The sequence below is a fragment of the Zingiber officinale genome, chromosome 6B (assembly GCF_018446385.1).
Source record: "Zingiber officinale cultivar Zhangliang chromosome 6B, Zo_v1.1, whole genome shotgun sequence".
Classification (NCBI taxonomy): domain Eukaryota; kingdom Viridiplantae; phylum Streptophyta; class Magnoliopsida; order Zingiberales; family Zingiberaceae; genus Zingiber; species Zingiber officinale.
Genome location: NC_055996.1, coordinates 72,493,949 through 72,513,471, shown reverse-complemented (window position 1 = coordinate 72,513,471; position 19,523 = coordinate 72,493,949). Strand labels below are relative to the sequence as shown.

At 33.7% G+C, this 19,523-nt stretch overlaps 1 long non-coding RNA gene across 1 annotated transcript; it reads left to right on the top strand.

The window, feature by feature from the left end:
- The first annotated feature begins 1,280 nt into the window (after nt 1-1,280).
- On the top strand, nt 1,281-2,804 carry LOC121990277. The gene is made up of 4 exons (XR_006114532.1): nt 1,281-1,411; nt 1,811-1,874; nt 2,225-2,690; nt 2,783-2,804. It is a non-coding gene; the product is annotated as an uncharacterized LOC121990277 (long non-coding RNA).
- Nucleotides 2,805-19,523: the final 16,719 nt, after the last annotated feature.

Below are 19,523 nucleotides of genomic sequence, written 5' to 3'. Positions count from 1 at the left end.
ATGCATTCGTATCGTTGAGCTGATCGTAAATACGTCATCATCCATAATTTTTAATTATTATTTTCAGTAATTTGAATTTTTAACACCAAATTAGGTCAAATTAGGATTAAAAAATTCCAAATATATATATATTTGGTAAAAAATATTTTTATTGATAGATTTATGATCATGACAATGAGGCGAGCACATAGAAACTTGTTTCATCAAATTCCGATATCTCTATGTAGATATTTTTTAAAACATCTATAGATTGATACTAACTAAAAATGTGTTGTGTACTAAACGTTTGTAAATTAGTGTCCGAAAACTTAAATAAGGACCTAGAGACCTCGGAATTTGATGAAATAAGTTTCTATGCATCCGTATCGTTGAGCTGATCGTAAATACATCATCATCCATAATTTTTAATTATTATTTTCAGTGATTTGAATTTTTAACACCAAATTAGGTCAAATTGGGATTAAAAAATTCCAAATATATATATATTTGGTAAAAAACTATTTTTATTGATAGATTTATGATCATGACAATGAGACGAGCACATAGAAACTTGTTTCATCAAATTCTGATGTCTCTAGGTCCGTATTTAAGCTGTCCAAGTTTGTTTATTTTTTAAAAAAATGATTAAATTTTTGGGACGAATCTCTGGATTCGTCCCAAATTTTGGGACGAATCCAGAGATTCGTCCCAAACTTTGGGACGAATTCCTGGATTCGTCCCAAAATTTTGGATGAATCCAAAATTCGTCCCAAACCTAAAATTATTTTTAAATAATTAAAATGAAACATGTAAGGCTTAAATATGGACCTAGAGACCTCGGAATTTGATGAAATAAGTTTCTATGCATTGGTATCGTTGAGCTAATCGTAAATACGTCATCATCCATAATTTTTAATTATTATTTTCAGTAATTTGAATTTTTAACACCAAATAAGGTCAAATTGGGATTAAAAAATTCCAAATATATATATATTTGGTAAAAAATATTTTTATTGATAGATTTACGATCAGGACAATGATACGAACGCATAGAAACTTGTTTCATTAAATTCCGATGTCTCTAGGTCTGTATTTATTCCTTTTGATTTTTTCCCTTTTTTATTAAAAAATAAATTCTGGGATGAATCCTGGATTCGTCCCAGATTTTGGGACGAATCCAGGATTCGTCCCAGATTTTGGGACAAATCCAGGATTCGTCCCAGATTAGGGTCGAAATTGGGAACAAAAAAATTTTGATACTAATAACCCTATGTCTACATCCCATTCCAATTCTTGTTTTCTTCCCCATTTCTTTCTCCCCCGTTCCCCTTCCAACCTGCGATTTCCAGGGTTTCGGCCACATCTCCAACCGACGATGGCGGCGTGATATGCGACGACCGCTTGATCTCCGGCCGTGGAAGGTTTTCGATTGGTAAGCCCACTGCTCTCGAATCTCCCTCTCTCCGGCGCGTGCTGGCCGCCGCTAGGCGCTGCCTGCCCGGCGGCGCTGCCTGGACGGCGCCAGGCCCTACCTGGCCGCCGCCAGGCCGCTGCTTGGCCGGCGTGTGGCTGGCCACTGCCAGGCGTGTGGCTGGACACTGCCAGGCGTCTGGCCGCCGGCGTGGGCCTTGCCGTGGCTAACCGCCGTCTCCCTCTGCAGCTGAAGAAGAAGCCCAAGATCATGCAGCAGCATCTTGATGTAAGTTTCCTATAAAAACATGCTTGTTTTCCTAAATTTGGTTTGATTTCTCGCACTTGACTTAGGATTGATCTCTTTTCTGCTCTTTACCATTGATATGCGCCTTCTCTTATGCTTGATTTGCCTCTGCAGTATTGTTTCCCTGGTTTATGGCTATCCAAGATAACTCCTCGATCCTACAAAGCCAATGAATAAGGTTAGTTTTATTTGTCCTCGATTCTGCAAGGGTTAGAGATCGTTGATGAGGGTTTTAGTTCTAGAAACTAGTAAGAGCTCAGTTAAATGATTTTAGATTTGCCATTTATTTATTAAGAATCGTTTCAGATAACTCAGAGACTCTTTGACGAGATGACTAATCAAAATGGTATATCCAAATCTTTGCTAAGAAATCAACACCAAGTACATTGTTCAGGATTTCATTGTGATTTCTTCAATAATATGTTTTTAATTTTTAGTTTCTATATTTTTTAATGAAATGAGAATTGAATTATTTGTAGAAAATATTGACTTTCATGCGTATTAATCAGTACATGTTTTCAATTGCAGACATGTGTTCTTATAGTCCGTATACATTGTGAAGGTTGTAAGGATAGGTCAGGAAGAAGGTGCAGAAGGTTCAAGGTAAGTTGTGGGGTTCAGTTGTATTTTATTCGTTGTTTAATTGGTTTATTGTTTGGCTGGGTTCATGTGGTACATGGAAGCAATAAATAACATATTGTTGTAGGAGCTTTGTTGATTCTTTGAAAATGTGAACTCAATTTTACTCTGTTTCAATTATGTTTCATATTCTGTTATTTACTTGAGTTATGCTTGTATTGTAATTCAAAGAAGGAAAATGTTTGTCTGGCAAACTCTATATCTGAAATGCATAAATTTGGAGCAATCTATAATATCAAATGGTTCTCATACTTTGGCACATGAATCCAATGATTTGGGTAAAAAAGATAAAAAGAAGAAAGGAACAAAAAGAGGAAGGCACTTTGATAGAGATTCTCGAGCTACTAATCCAGAGGTTCGTTTGGAGTCTCTAACTAGGCAATATGAATGAAGTCTCTAATACTCTAACTTTATTTTTGTCCTGATTTGATAATGTTGTTTGTGCAGGTCTCAATTTGGTGTGATCTCATTGTAGTTGAAGAAAATTGTATTTGTTCACCTCTTTTCGGTATTCCTAAGTTCATTAATATGCATTTACTGATCTATATATACAGTTAGCTTTAAATAATTATGTTATAGTTGTTTAATTATATAAAGTTAACTTTAAATAATTATGTTAAAGTTAGCTTTAAATAGTTGTTTAATTGTGTTCCTTCTTTTTGATAAGCTGCTCTTTCTTGTTTTGTCTTCAATGATAATGATGCATAAAAGTTCTGAATTTGATCTATGTACAGTCTCAAAACTATATAGATACATAAAAGTTCTATATTTCATCTAGAATTACATCACACTATTCTAAAATTCTTTACTAGATAACGATGCATCCTCCTACCTTAATATTTTGCAAAGAGTTGTTAAAAATGTGCTAAAGTTATTCATATGAAATTGTCAACTAGTTAACACAATGAAAGGAACAATTATTTTAAACATCCTTTAGTTTACATTAAATACCAACCAAAGACAAAACTATAAATTCAGCAAATTAAAATGAAAAATAAAGTTAACTAAGTGAGAAAATTTGAACCCTAATACCATACTTCACAAGATCTCTCTCTTTTTCTCTCTATATGATGTGCCAATTATATTAGGTTGTATCATAGTTACGATACATGTACTTAGCTTCAAAATAATGCTTATAATTTTATTTACCGTTGCTATGACATGGATGATTCATATCGTTGGTAAATATGACTTTTATTAGAATTAGGGCTTTTATTAGAATGTTTAAGGAATTTCACATTTATGTTTTGTTTCCAATTATTCTTTTTACATGGCCATATCGTATACTATTTACAATATTTCTTGTTACACATAATCTAGTTTATTTGTTTGTTGTTATGTAGGCAAAGGAGATTTGATGGGGATCAAAGATTTTGTGGCACACGAAGATGACTATATGTATTCTTAGTGTTGTTGGATGGATGATGGACTTATAAAACATTGGGTTGTTGAACTTGTAAACTTTGTTGAACAAGATGGATTTTATAAACTTTGTTGAAATCTTTATATTTTTTGAATTATGAGTTGATGTGTTGAATGTTAAATTAGGATGTGTTGAATGTTAAATTAGGATGTGTTGAATGCATATTATTTGTTATTTGAATTTGGTTTTTATGTATTTGGATTGTATTGCAGAAATAAATTGAAGGTGGAAAAAATATTTGATATAGGGACGAATTTGGCAACGAAAATGATTTGTCCCAATTCTATCGTAATTTGGGATAAAATTATTTTCGTCCCAGAATTCGTCCCAGATTCTGGGACGAATCCACAAAATTCGTCCCAAAATTTGTCCCAGAATCTGGGACGAATCTACAAAATTCGTCCCAAAATTTGTCCCAGAATCTGGGACGAATTCTGGGACGAAAATTGATCTTATGATTATCAAAGAATTTGGCAAGTTTTTGTTGCCAAATTCGTTGCCAGTTTTGCAACAAATTTATTATTCGTTGCAAACTTAGGAACAAAAATGGCAAAAAAAAAAAATTTTGTCACCGAATTTGTCCCCAAATTCGTTGCAATATTAGGGACAAATTTGGCAACAAAATATAATTTGTCACCGAATTCGTCCCCAAATTTGTTGCAAAAATAGAGACAAATTTGGCAGAAAATTTATGTGAATTCGTCCCCAAATTTGTTCCTAAGTTTGCAACAAAAATAATTTTCGTTGCAAATTTGTATACTTTTTTGCAACGAATTTGGGGACGAAAATTTTATTCGTCGCCAAATTCGTCCCCAAATTCGTTCCCAAATTTGCAACAATCCCTAATTCGTTCCAAAAGTTGGCATCAACCATTTTGGGACGAAAAAATTTTCGTCCCAAATTTTGTCCCTAAAATTTTTGCAACGAATTTTTTTTTAAAATTCGTCCCTAATTTTGTCCCAAAATGTCTTATTTTTTGTAGTGTTGTCGAATATGCTTGCTGAGTCCGTGGACTCACAACGTTCATGATGCATGTGGGGAAGATAACACAACAAATGTGGTAGGAAATGAGGAGGTGGAGTAATTGAGGAGATGAGATGAAGTACATGGCACACTGTCCAGGAAACTCTAAAGCATGTTATACCCTTTAGTCTTTTGTATTGTCATGTATGAGTTGGAAAAAAAATGAAAAGAATATTTGTTTGATTGCTTCCTTGGTATGTTTGGATTTGAGGTTTATTGCAGTTGCTAGCTTTCCTCCTTTGAAAGTAATATGGGTGTTTCTTGTTGTGGTGTTATGAATAAAAAATATGGTTGCTTTAGCTCACATCTTCAGTTATCACTACATCCGAATGGTCGAGACGGGCAGGATGTAAAGTAACTATCTAGCTACATAACAACAAGTGGTCACTGCCTACACGACTCCAACTACCACTACTCAGAATGGCTGAACGGGCATGACAGGATAAGCTTCACTCCTAACTACCACTCTCCCTTGAGTGGTCTAATGGACAGCTAAATATGACTGACAACTAGCTCATACCATAAGGGAGCAATGGTCGACAGCATGTAGTGCGATGATGAACATGATATAAATAATCATGATACCGACATGATATTATCAATGTAACATCCCGATCCACTTAAGTATCTCCAGTACATGATCTATCAATCACCTAAGTCTATGGGTTCGAAAAGATCCAACATGTGTCTACTAATCAACACATATAATAAATGTTGGTGCAAGCTGCACCAGAATCAAACCTAAGTTTTGATGTTGTCAAAGGTTCAAGTTAAGTCTTGTTGTGATCTAACAAGTTTACTGAGTGTGCAGAATGTTTACTCAACCGGGAAAGACCTAGTTGGAGGCTAGGCAGGAGAAATCTTAGCAGATCGTGGAACCCAGGTGAAAGTCCAAGAAGGTCGAGGGGAGACGAAGCTTGGCAGTGTGATCGAGAGGTCTGAAGGACCGAAGATCAAAGGAAAAGTCCTGGGGAGCCGATCAAGGCTGAGTGAGAAATCCAAACTAGATCTGGAGGATCAAAGTTTGGCAGGTAGGTTGAGGTAAGCAAACTGGAGGAGCGACAATGAGATCGGGTTCCCGGAGGGAACAACCTTAGGTCGTTGATCCAACTGAAGAAACCGGGAAGGTTTCTAAGTTGAGATCAAGAACAGTTCTACTGTTCTTTTATTACTCATGCATTATTATACTGTTATGCTAACATCTGTGTTGCAGGGTGTTTTTTGTTCTAACATTGTTTTGCAGGTCTAGGCGGATCGGTCGACCGAACCAAGTAAGATCAGCACAGAAGTCAGTCCAGATGAGAACTGAGCCAGAGTCCGGTCAAAGCTTGATAGGTCGACCGAAAAGTAAGATCGGTCGACCGAACCTGTTGACTCAGCAAGCCAGTTCATCAGCACCGAATCAGCAAGCAAAGGAAAGAAGGGTTGATCGGTCGACCGAACAAGAGGATCGGTCGACCGATCCAATCAACATTTAATCAGCATTAAAGGGTGATCTCGGTAGATTTCAACGAACAAGGAAAAACCTTGTTCGGTCGACCGATAAAAGGATTCGGTCGACCGAACCATTGAAGACAAATTAAAGCACAATTACGAGCCAGCATCAGATTGTCAGCTGGAGGTGATCGAAGCTGGTTCGGTCGACCGAACAGGGGATCGGTCGACCGAACCCTTGGTACTCCTATAAAACCAGGCTCGAAGACTGAGGCGAAAACAACTTTTTTGATCAACTCTTGTGCTCGTTTGCAATCTGTCCACACTACAAGTCTTCATCAAAATTGCAAGCGACTTCATCCGATTGCCGACCGAGCTACGACTTAAATTCTGCAATTGTCGGTATAGCTTTATTTTTGTACTGCACTTTAATTCTGTAAGATAGTAGAAGTGTTACTATCTTACATATCTGTACTTATACGATTCACTTCTTTCTGAGGAGTTCAGAAAGAAGGATTATAGTGTTTTACCCATCGGTGCGGTCAAGGACCGCGGGCCTTCGAGTAGGAGTCGAGCTAGGCTCCGAACGAAGTAAACGATTGTGTCTCCTTTCTTATTTTCCGCTGCACGATTCTGACTTAAAAAGAAAAGAATAGTTTTAAAAAGAAGCGATATTTACCCCCCCCCCCTCTATCGCGCTACTCAATCCTATCAATTGGTATCAGAGCCAAGTTAGCTCTGAAATTTCTTAACCGATTTTCTATGCATCTTTAAAATCTTTTCTTTTCTTCAAATTTCTTTTTCATTATTTCTATTTTTTCAAGCACTACTAATCCCAAGACAAAAGTTTTGGAAATATTTTTTCAATCTGTGCTTTGCAAGGATGTCGAATTCATATCAAGAAGGCTATAGCACGGTCCGACCTCCACTATTCAAAGGAGAAAACTTTAGCTACTGGAAGAATAGGATGGAGTGTTTCCTGAAGTCCGACATCGAGCTCTGGTTCACAATCTTGAAAGGTTATACTCCTCCAACGAAGGACAGAACAACTCTAGAACCGGAAGAATGGACTCCACAAATGGTCAAAAAGGCACAACTAAATTACAAGGCGATCAACACCATTCAGTGTGGACTCACAATGGAGGAATTGAACCGAGTTGGTTCCTACGACAACGCCAAAGACTTGTGGGACTCACTAATCAAATTACACGAAAGAACCGACGACTCAAAGGTAAACAAACGAGATCTTCTTTTAAATAATTTACTTAATATAAAAATATTTCCTGGAGAGACGGCCTCGCAACTACACGCCCGACTGAAGGACATCCTCAATAGTCTTCACCTGATCGGACACGAACTCGAAAATCGTGACACGATAAGGTACGCTCTGAACGGCTTTCCGAGGAATGCTTTGTGGACATCAATTGTAGATGCATACAAAGTTTCCAAAGATCTTTCAATTCTTAAGTTAGACGAATTGTTTTGCGAGTTGGAATTACACAAGCAATCTAACATGAACCATGTCGAGAAAGGAGTTGCTTTGTATGAAGGTTCAAGCAAAGAGACAAAATCAAAAACAAAGATCGAGTCTGAAAGCGAGTCAGACTCAGATTCAACAAACGAAGAAGAACTAGTCAACATGGTCCAAAGATTGTTGACTAAGAAAAAGTTCAGAAGAAATACCAAAAAGATTCCACCGAACCAGATCCAAAACAAATCAGAAATGATTTGTTTTGGATGCAACAAAAAGGGGCATTTCAAAACGAATGCCCAAATCGGAAAGAAGAACGACCCAAATCGACAAGACGGAAGAAGGCACTTCAGGCGACTTGGGACGAAACATCTTCTGACGAATCCGACACGGAGCAAACGAAGCACTCGAGTCACCTTGCATTTATGGCAAGGAACGAAGATTCCGAGTCCGAGTCCGACGAAGAATACGAGTCCAAGATCGACCTCGATTCCGAGAGAAGCCCCAGATCGAAAGATCCGAATATGGTAACGATTTATTCAAAGTCAAATATACTTAAAGTAGTTAAATGTTTGTTTAAAAAATTAACAAATTCGGAAAAACAAAATAACTTGTTACTTAAGGAAATAGACCACCTTAATCAACAAGTTAGCTTGAGTGACTCGACTAACCAAGTTCAAGTCGGAACTTCTACTCAAGTTGAAAAACTTGAGGAAGAAAATTCCGATTTGAAAGGTCATGTCGAGCGACTCAAGAAAACATTGGAAAGGTTCGAAATGGGATCCAAGTGTCTAAATATGGTACTTGGATCGCAACGAGCTGTGTGCAACAAATCGGGGCTTGGCTATAAACCGAACAAAACAAATAAATCATACATGTCTCTAATCAGTCAAAATGTTAGAAGTCAAGTCCAAGCATGGGTTCAAATAAAACACTTAACCAAACCAATCAAACCAAACCAATCAAACCAAACCAATCAAACCAAACCACTACTTGGTTCCTAAGAGTCAAATCAATTACTTAGATAGACCTTATCTAAGCTATGACTCAGGGTGAGCAACTAGAAAAACAATCCAACCAACTTAATTAAACCAAACTCAATACTTAGGATTAGGATTATTAGAACAGTTAGATGAAAAAGGTTTACCAAACCCTATAACATAGCACTGGAATGGATTGGGATGATAGTACGTCAAGGAAACTCTGTCGAAGGCATGTCTAGGTTGAATATGGAATTCTACCTGGTGCACTAGACTTAGTGGATCTGACCGAAGCTACCCCAGTCAAACATGGGCTAGTTAGACCAAAATTTAGTATTAAGTTTTTTGGGCAGGAACAGTTTGGAAAGTCTTCAGCAAGTGGTCTAATGATATTCAAGTAGGTCATATGTTTCGCCACTGAACTGAAACTTATCCTTAGGACGCCTGCTTGATTAACCCAAAGCTAAGTTTGAATCTAACATGGGTTCAATAACCTCTTTCAATAAAATTATTTGAAATTTAAATTGTTTTAAACTTAATAAAATTATTTGAAATTTTAATTATTTTAAACTTAATAAAATTATTTGAAATTTTAATTATTTTAAACTTAATAAAATTATTTGAAATATAAATTATTTTAAACTTAATAAAATTATTTGAAATATAAATTATTTTAAACTTAATAAAATTATTTGAAATTTAAATTATTTTAAATGTAATAAAATTATTTCAAATATAAATTATTTTAAACTTAATAAAATTATTTAAAATTTTAATAATTTTAAACTTAATAAAATTATTTGAAATTTTTAAACTTAATAAAATTATTTGAAATTTAAATTATTTTAAACTTAATAAAATTATTTGAAATATAAATTATTTTAAACTTAATTAAAAATTATTTTAAAACATTATTTAAACTTAATTAAAAATTACTTTAAAACTTAATTTAAAATTTTAAATTATTTTAAAAATTATTTAAAATTATTTTAAAACTTTATTTAAACTTAATTCTAAATTATTTTAAAACATTATTTAAACTTAATTAAAAATTATTTTAAAACTTAATTTAAAATTTAAACTTAATAAAATTATTTGAAATTTAAATTATTTTAAACTTAATAAAATTATTTGAAATATAAATTATTTTAAACTTAATTAAAAATTATTTTAAAACATTATTTAAACTTAATTAAAAATTATTTTAAAACTTAATTTAAAATTCTAAATTATTTTAAAACATTATTTAAAATTATTTTAAAACTTTATTTAAACTTAATTCTAAATTATTTTAAAACATTATTTAAACTTAATTAAAAATTATTTTAATACTTAATTCAAAATTTAAAATTATTTTAAAACTTAATTTAAAATTTAAAATTATTTTAAAACCTTATTTAAACTTAATTAAAAATTATTTTAATACTTAATTTAAAATTATTTTAAAACTTAATTTAAACTTAATTTAAAAGTTATTTTAAAACATTATTTAAACTTAATTAAAAATTATTTTAAAACTTAATATAAAATTAATTTAAAATTATTTTAAAACTTTATTTAAACTTAATTTAAAAATTATTTTAAAACATTATTTAAATTTAATTAAAATTATTTTAAAACATTATTTAAACTTAATTAAAAATTATTTTAAAACTTAATTTAAAATTTAAAATTATTTTAAAACTTAATTTAAAATTTAAAATTATTTTAAAACATTATTTAAATTTAAAAAATTATTTTAAAACATTATTCAAACTTAATTAAAATTTATTTTAAAACATTATTTAAATTTAATTAAAATTATTTTAAAACATTATTTAAACTTAATTAAAAATTATTTTAAAACTTAATTTAAAATTAATTAAAAATTATTTTAAAACATTATTTAAACTTATTTAAAAATTATTTTAAACTTACTTAAAAATTATTTACATTTAAAAAAAAAATTTTGGTTCCGTCGACCGATCAATTGGTTCGGTTGACCAAACCTTGTTTATGCCACACTAAGACTATTCAATTATTCGGTCGACCGGACATGGTTATCGGTCGACCGAAAACATTAAATCTCATCCGTTCAACTACCCTTCACCTTCTCTCTCTGTGCCAAAGTAAAAGTATCGGTCGACCGAATGTTTTTATCGGTCGACCGAATGCCTACTCACCGGTCAAAAGGACGAGAGATTTAAGGGATCGGTCGACCGAACACTTGATCGGTCGACCGAACACTTGATCGGTCGACCGATCATCTTCTATATAAGCAGACGCGAGCAACCCTCACAACTCATCCAAATTCATTCTTCTACTCCTCTATCTATTCGCCGATTCCAGCCTCTTCCTATCCGAAAATGCCTCGGTAACATTCTTTTATTCTATTCCTTTTAATATTTTTTTGCACAATTTACTTATTGCATTTTATTTTTATATAGTGAGAAAAGTAGAGCTATTGCACAAAGAGAGGCTAGCTCTCTTAATCCTAGCCAAGATCCTAGGTTCTCTACCGATGAATTGCGTCTATCCTTTCCTAATAAAAAATTTAAGGTTATCGGTACTCGTTGTTTGGATCTCCAATTCTATCAAACCTTTTGTCCTGAGATCATAGAGATCAATCAACACTATCAACTTGATAGCGTCATCTTTTGTAGACATGCATACAATCCTATTCTCTATTCGGAATTTTATCACAACTTGTGCGAACTTGATCCCCATCATTTTAGGACTAGAGTTGCTACTCGAGACATGTTGTTTGATCTTGACATGTTGTTTGATCTTGACATGTTTCTTCGATTTCTACGGATCCGACCGTCAGTTAACCGTATCTTTTTTAGTAAGTCTCTTCCTGATCCATTACCTGCTCCTTTTTCTCATCTGACTTTAGACCTCATGTATGCTGACTTCTTTGAGGGACCTCGTCCTAAAAAAATGTCAATTGTACCTCTTAGTCCAAGAGATAACGCTTTTTGTAAGATGATTGTGTCTTGTGTTTATCCTTTATCATCTGGAGATCAGGGCGTTTTGCGTCCAGTTCATCTTTTTCTGATGTACGCCCTTAAACACAGACTAGACTTTAACCTAGGCTACTGGGTATTCAGATCTATCATTTACTATTCAGGGTACAGTACTTCACTTAAGGTTCATATGATTCAGTGTCATGTTCTCACTGCTTATATTGCCAATCTCGGAGTAGGAGTTCATCGAGGCGAGTTGATTGAGTTGTCTGACTTTGATCTTGTCGGGGTTAGGCAATTATCCTTGGCTGGGATTAAGACAAGCGCCGAAGGCCTTGTGTACAAACGAACACATCCACACTACATCCCACCGGTTGTTGACGATCCTATTGATGAGGATGATCCGATTCCCGTTACTGCGCCTCCTCCTGTGGTCATTGATCCTGGATTTGCCATGACACCTTTCTTCGATTTTCCTCAAAGCAGTTCATATGCTCCTCCTCCTCCTCCAACTAGTGACTTCTTTACCCGTCTGCGAGATGATATTTTCAGTCGCTTTGACTCATTGGAAACAAAAATGGATGATCAGTACAGCTCTCTTCAGGGACAAGTTGCTGATATTCGTCATGAGATGATAGAACGTACTGATGCATTACAGAAGGAGCAGCAGAGGATTTTTGATTATCTGAGAGATGATGAGGATGAGAATGAGTGATTTAAGGATTTATCTTTTGTGATTTATTGTATCTATTACTTACCTTGAATTATGACTATGTTTAATCTTCAGTGTTTCTTTTTTCAGTCTTTAGTAGTTTTTGATAACTTTTGTAGAATAGGAAAATTACTATCTAGTCTAATTTTCAAATTTATTTTTGTAAAAATCCCCATTTCAAAATTTTTGTTTTCAAAATTCTTTAAATTTTCTGGAATAGCCTAGGTCTTACCGTAGAATTGCATGATCCTATAGTTCTAGGAGCCAGCATCTCACAAGCACAGTAGGATCCCTTGTTTGAAGACTTAGAATGGGTGAGATGTTTAGGGCCTAGCCCTAGATTTAAGATGCTTATGTCAGTGCATCGCTATAAATCTGGGCTTTAAATGACATATATTGATCAATTTGAGTTGACTAGTAAGGAAAAACCTTGCTAGTTATAAATGCTCAAATTGACCAACCTAAGTCTATGGCTACTATCCTATGGTAGTTAGCATTGTACAAAGGTTGGACATTTCATCATAAGGATCTCTTTTCCTTAGTTTTATTACCCATGCTTGGACTTTTAGGATAAATATCATTTTTAGGGGGAGTTATCTTTACAAAAATATTTTTTTACTTTACTTTATTAGTGCTTTCTTTACATATTTTCTCAACTTAGTAAATTTAATTTTCCAAATTGTTTTCTTCAACATCTTCTTCAAAAAAAAAATTTTTTTAAATCTTTTTCAAAACATTTTTTATAGTGTAATTTCAAAATTGTTTATAAAAAAATTATATTTTTAACTTAGTAGATATACTTACAAAACACTTTAGTAAAATTGTTTTTCCTTAAAAAATATTTTTCAATTAATTTTTTTTTCAAAATTTATAACTTAGTAAAAATATTTTCATTAGACTTTTTACCTTAGTAAAATTACTTTACCTTAGTAAATTTTTAAATGGTTATTTTTACTAAGAGTTTTCTTTTTTAATTATTCTAACATTTAGTTTTCTAAATTTTTGTTTGTTCTGTCTTCCCCTATTTTTGATGTGTGTCAAAGGGGGAGAGATAGTGTATTCAGGGGGAGAGGTTTATTTCAGGAGGAGAAATAAGAATTGAAATTGCTTGTTTACTTTTTGCATATTATTAACTTAACTTTGAACCGTGGTTGCCAAACATCAAAAAGGGGGAGATTGTTGGTGCAAGCTGCACCAGAATCAAACCTAAGTTTTGATGTTGTCAAAGGTTCAAGTTAAGTCTTGTTGTGATCTAACAAGTTTACTGAGTGTGCAGAATGTTTACTCAACCGGGAAAGACCTAGTTGGAGGCTAGGCAGGAGAAATCTTAGCAGATCGTGAAACCCAGGTGAAAGTCCAAGAAGGTCGAGGGGAGACGAAGCTTGGCAGTGTGATCGAGAGGTCTGAAGGACCGAAAATCAAAGGAAAAGTCCTGGGGAGCCGATCAAGGCTGAGTGATAAGTCCAAACTAGATCTGGAGGATCAAAGTTTGGCAGGTAGGTTGAGGTAAGCAAACTGGAGGAGCGACAGTGAGATCGGGTTCCCGGAGGGAACAACCTTAGGTCGCTGATCCAACTGAAGAAACCGGGAAGGTTTCCAAGTTGAGATCAAGAACAGTTCTACTGTTCTTTTATTACTCATGCATTATTATACTGTTATGTTAACATCTGTGTTGCAGGGTGTTTTTTGTTCTAACACTGTTTTGCAGGTCTAGGCGGATCGGTCGACCGAACCAGAGGACCGGTCGACCGAACCAAGTAAGATCAGCACAGAAGTCAGTCCAGATGAGAACTGAGCCAGAGTCCGGTCAAAACTTGATAGGTCGACCGAAAAGTAAGATCGGTCGACCGAACCTGTTGACTCAGTAAGCCAGTTCATCAGCACCGAATCAGCAAGCAAAGGAAAGAAGGGCTGATCGGTCGACCGAACAAGATGATTGGTCGACCGATCCAATCAACATTTAATCAGCATTAAAGGGTGATCTCGGCAGATTTCAGCAAACAAGGAAAAACCTTGTTTGGTCGACCGATAAAAGGATTCGGTCGACCGAACCATTGAAGACAAATTAAAGCACAATTACGAGCTAGCATCAGATTGCCAGCTAGAGGTGATCGAAGCTGGTTCGGTCGACCGAACAGGGGATCGGTCGACCGAACCCTTGGTAGTTGGTACTCCTATAAAACCAGGTTCGAAGATAGAGGCGAAAACAACTTTTCTGATCAACTCTTGTGCTCGTTTGTAATCTGTCCACACTACAAGTCTTCATCAAAATTACAAGCGACTTCATCCGATTGCCGACCGAGCTACGACTTAAATTCTGCAATTGTCGGTATAGCTTTATTTTTGTGCTGCACTTTAATTCTGTAAGATAGTAGAAGTGTTACTATCTTACATATCTGTACTTGTACGATTCACTTCTTTCCGAGGAGTTCGGAAAGAAGGATTATAGTGTTTTGCCCATCGGTGCGGTCAAGGACCGCGGGCCTTCGAGTAGGAGTTGAGCTAGGCTCCGAACGAAGTAAACGATTGTGTCTCCTTTCTTATTTTCCGCTGCACGATTCTGACTTAAAAAGAAAAGAATAGTTTTAAAAAGAAGCGATATTCACCCCCCCCCCCCTCTATCGCGCTACTCGATCCTATCAATAAATAGCAACACCAGACACGTAAGCACCCTACAACATAGGTATAATCATCATAATACCTCCAATAGTACATACCAAACTCATGTACGCACCCAATATAGGTTTAATCGACATGATTCGTCCGATAGTAATCACCAGACATGTGTGCACACACAACCTAGGTATAATCAACATGTTTTCTCCAATAGTATACATCAAACACGTATGCACACTCAATATTTAAATGGACAGTCAATATGGTAATTCCTATAGCACATACCAATCATATGTACACTCAACTTCATATGCATAATCAACATATTTACTCAATCAACATGATATCCTCTATAGTACATAGTCTACATGTGTACACACAACAAAGTATATATATCTAAAGCCAAGACTATATACAAAATAACTAAATCGTCTATAAGGTCAAGTAAATAAGTATCAAGCGGGATAAAAATGAATAGATTTAAGGTAAATCAACCTAATCCATCAATAAAAAATAACTATGTACTAAGTTCAATGAACTAAAGAGGTCAAAAAAAAAAGTACCCGCCTTTATCTATCGATCATGCTAAACAATACCCACATCGTGATGCTCACCTCGGATCAAAGTCTTACAATTCCATATTGTACAAATTTAGCTAATCACATATGAATTAAATAGTTAAATTAAATTTCCAAACCTATTTAGAGTAACTATAATCAAATATAATCATTGATTAACCATCTAAACTAGCGTTAAGTTGGTTTAACCCTAATTAATCCATCATCTTCATTAGATTAGGTTTATATATGCATATCTCTAAAACTCACCCAAATTAACATATTACATTCAGATTCCAATTTCTTATGAATTAATCAAAAATGATAACCCCAATCAGTTAACGATTCCATTTAACACCATCAACCTAATGCATCAATCAACATAGAAATGGATCTACAAAGTTATTCGAAACTAATTGAATTTAATCATCTCAATTCCTTAATCAACCCATTCATTTAATTCATGTCTTAAAACAACTAATCACTCATTAACCAAGCTACATATATTACTACCTTAAAAATAAATCCGATACAAATCCATATCAACCTAACACTATCATCAACAATCAACCAATCCATCATTGAAATGCAAACTGATCAACATACATAGCTTACATTAATCTGGTTGTTCCCCTATTATCTCACAGCCGAAGATCTTACTGTTAGAAAGGGTGGTTGACGCAATGTGATGTTGCAGATCTCTCAGACCAATACCCTAACAAAGAACAATCAACTCATCTACCTATGAGCATTAGACTAAACTACTAATGAATAACCTTTTAACCTAGAGATCTTACCCTCAATTGATCTCTAATTTTTATTCAGATCGCTAACACCTGCAAAGATTTTGGTCGAAATAGTGTTGTTTGGTCGGTATGGGGATTCTGACCGACAGCTTCACTTCGGAGCAAAGGGAGAGGTCCAACACTAAACCTAGAGGTAGAGGGTTAGCTAGAGGGGTCCGAAGGTCAAAGGTGAGGCTCACAGATGCGCAACAATAGTTCGATGGCTAGGGCACGACTCTCTGTCCTTGGCTGAAGACTACCCTGTGTGGGGTGGCTTGGATGGAACGGAACAAGATGTGGAGGAAGGAGGAGATTATCTATCTCTGAAATTAGTAGAGCAAAAATTAGACATCTAAATTACCAAAAAAAATATGAATGTAATATGAGAGTCGCGAAACGATTAGATTAGGTTAGAAAATGAGATAATTATATGTATATGTGGAGGCGTGGGGCCACTATAGGGACTCTGGTTTTAAAATATAAATATTGAACACAATTCTAAAATGTGCCATGAGTATTTCAAAACAAAGGGAAATGTTATTCAGCTAAAAAAACATAATTAAGCAAGTTATTTTAGAATGTGAAATGAGTACCGAAAAGTGGTGATTGAAGGTGTAAATCAGGTTGGGTTGGTTGTAACCAAAGTGATGACTAGAGTCTGGAGGTGTAAGTTGGGTTGCCCAATCTAATCTAAGACATGCCTAGTATGATAGTATAGTGTCGTGTTGGATTTGGTATGGTTCGTGAATTGAGTTGGACAATGGCATTGGTAACTCAACCTAGGGTGGCCATCGGAACAAGCCACCTACTACTTGGTTGACTGAACCCTATTTGAGTTGCATGACCCAATAGGGTTTGGACCATATTGGGCTTGTCCCAACTTGGTTCACAAGTTGAGCCCCGTATATTAAAAATTATTAAAAATAAAAGTTTTTAAAATAAAATAAATAATAAAAATTATATATATAATTTTTTTAAAAAAAATTCCTTTCTATATATTTGTTTTTATTTATTATTTTATTAAAAATTCAAATTTTCTTGGGCTTAGCTGTCGAGCATAAGTGGTTTGGGTTGGACTTGACCCCACACAACACTTAAATTTCAGGTCTAGCATCAGGCATGCTCTATATTGATTAGGGTTGGGTATGTCTGCTAACTCCCATTGTCAAGCTCTGGAAATAAATGGGCTGATCATGCACATGCGCTCCGCCCTATTAACCTATTTTGCCGTGGCAGCTCTGAATCAAATGCATCGCAGGCACATGCGGTGGTAGGAGGCCGAGCTTTTCCAAATAATGAAGATTCGATTCCTATTAAAACATATGTACGATGCTCAAATTATTGATAATAATGGGGCGTTACGTCAGATATCACCTGGGCCTCGGATTTATAATTCTTCTTTTTTTAATTTTATATATTAAAATCTTTATTTAATATTTTTATTATCAACTTAAAAATATATCTTTCTCTATTTAAACAATAAAATTATCATTGATTTAATCGTCGTCTATTTGATTGTCTTCCATAATTCTCATAGTGAAAAATACCCTCCCTACTATTGTAGTCGTATGTAGAATTAGTGTCTATATCAAAAGTTTATAAATCAATGGTCCGGATATGTTATATTTTTATATGACATAATTAATTTCTATGAAATATCGTAATCTTTAAAATATTTTTTAAAATACATATCATCTATATATATATATATATATATATATATATATATATATATATATATATATATATATATATATATATATATATATATTAAGTTGATCATTAATACGAGAATATTAAATTTTAAAAAATATATAAAACTCAACTAATTATATCAATTTATTTTATCAAAAGTTAAAAAAGAGTTTTGTAAATATTAACAAGTTACTTAAAGAAGTAATTACGGATCCATCTCTAAGAAACGATTAATATTTAACTGAGAGAAACGATTATTTAACCGACCACGTGGTGTCCGCCGTGTAAATATATAATTCATTTTAAGAATATAAATATAATTTTGTTGAAAAAATAATGAATATTTAATTTAAATCATCATCTCTTATACTTTTTACATATTTATATTAAATATATTATATTCACAGTATCCTAATCTTTATTTTATCATACCGTCGACAATTCACTCAAAATCTAAAAACATGTTTCATAAATAAAAATATTGACTCTAATAAAGGAAATAACTCAGTTTTGACTACGGAGAACTGGAAATGACGTTTCGAAGCATATCTACAGCTCGGTGTCATTTATTTGACAGAAGACTACACGTCTCATTGGCCCCTTTATGAATCTTTACCGCCGGATTCGGAGCCAGAACAGTTCAATCAAAATCATGCCAGATATCTTTCCATTGCGTTGACATAAACCCACTCCTCTGTCGTCTAAGGGTCTAAGGGTGGGCATCGGTTTAGTGCGATTTTACTCCATTACGATTTAATTTTTTCAATTTCGATTTTAAAATTTTCTAATCCAAAATTAAATCATTTTATTACGATTCGATCCGATTTTTAGTGTAATATGGTTCAATTTGTACGACCGATGATTTATATAATGAATTAAATTAATTTTGTAGAACTATAAATATTAGTTTAGAGATAAAGGAAAATAATAATTTATAAAATAATTATCTGATTGAATATAAATCCGATTGATAACCAACAGGTACAAGTAACAAATAATAGATAAGCCACCTTTTACCATCTACAACATGAAATTGTGACTTGTGAACGATCCAATACAATGAATCCATGTCACCACCACAGTCCACAAATATCAAATTAGCATTAGAAACTTCAAACCTCAAGTTTCAATTTTTACTCGGTCAATACCATCTTGATAATCTTTCAATATACAATTATACATATTTCTAAACTTCAAAATTAGCTGAAACTTGAAAGTTTTCAGCTCCAAAATCCTATTTGGCAAAAATAAAATAAAAACATTACAATTAAAAAGTGATTATGAATATAATAAATTAAATATGTAAATTTACTATAACTAATTGATAATATCTTTCTCATCCTCATCTTCAAAAATCCTATTGAAGAAAAACAATAAATTCATTATAAGTTTACAACTACCAAGGATAAGTCACAATCGTGTAACAATAAGTAAATATGTAAATTTAACTTACAACATTTCATTGGAATTATTATATTTCAGACTTTTCAGTTATCTAAGAACCCAATCAAATACTATTCAAATCTAAAAAAATAAGAAAATTATTA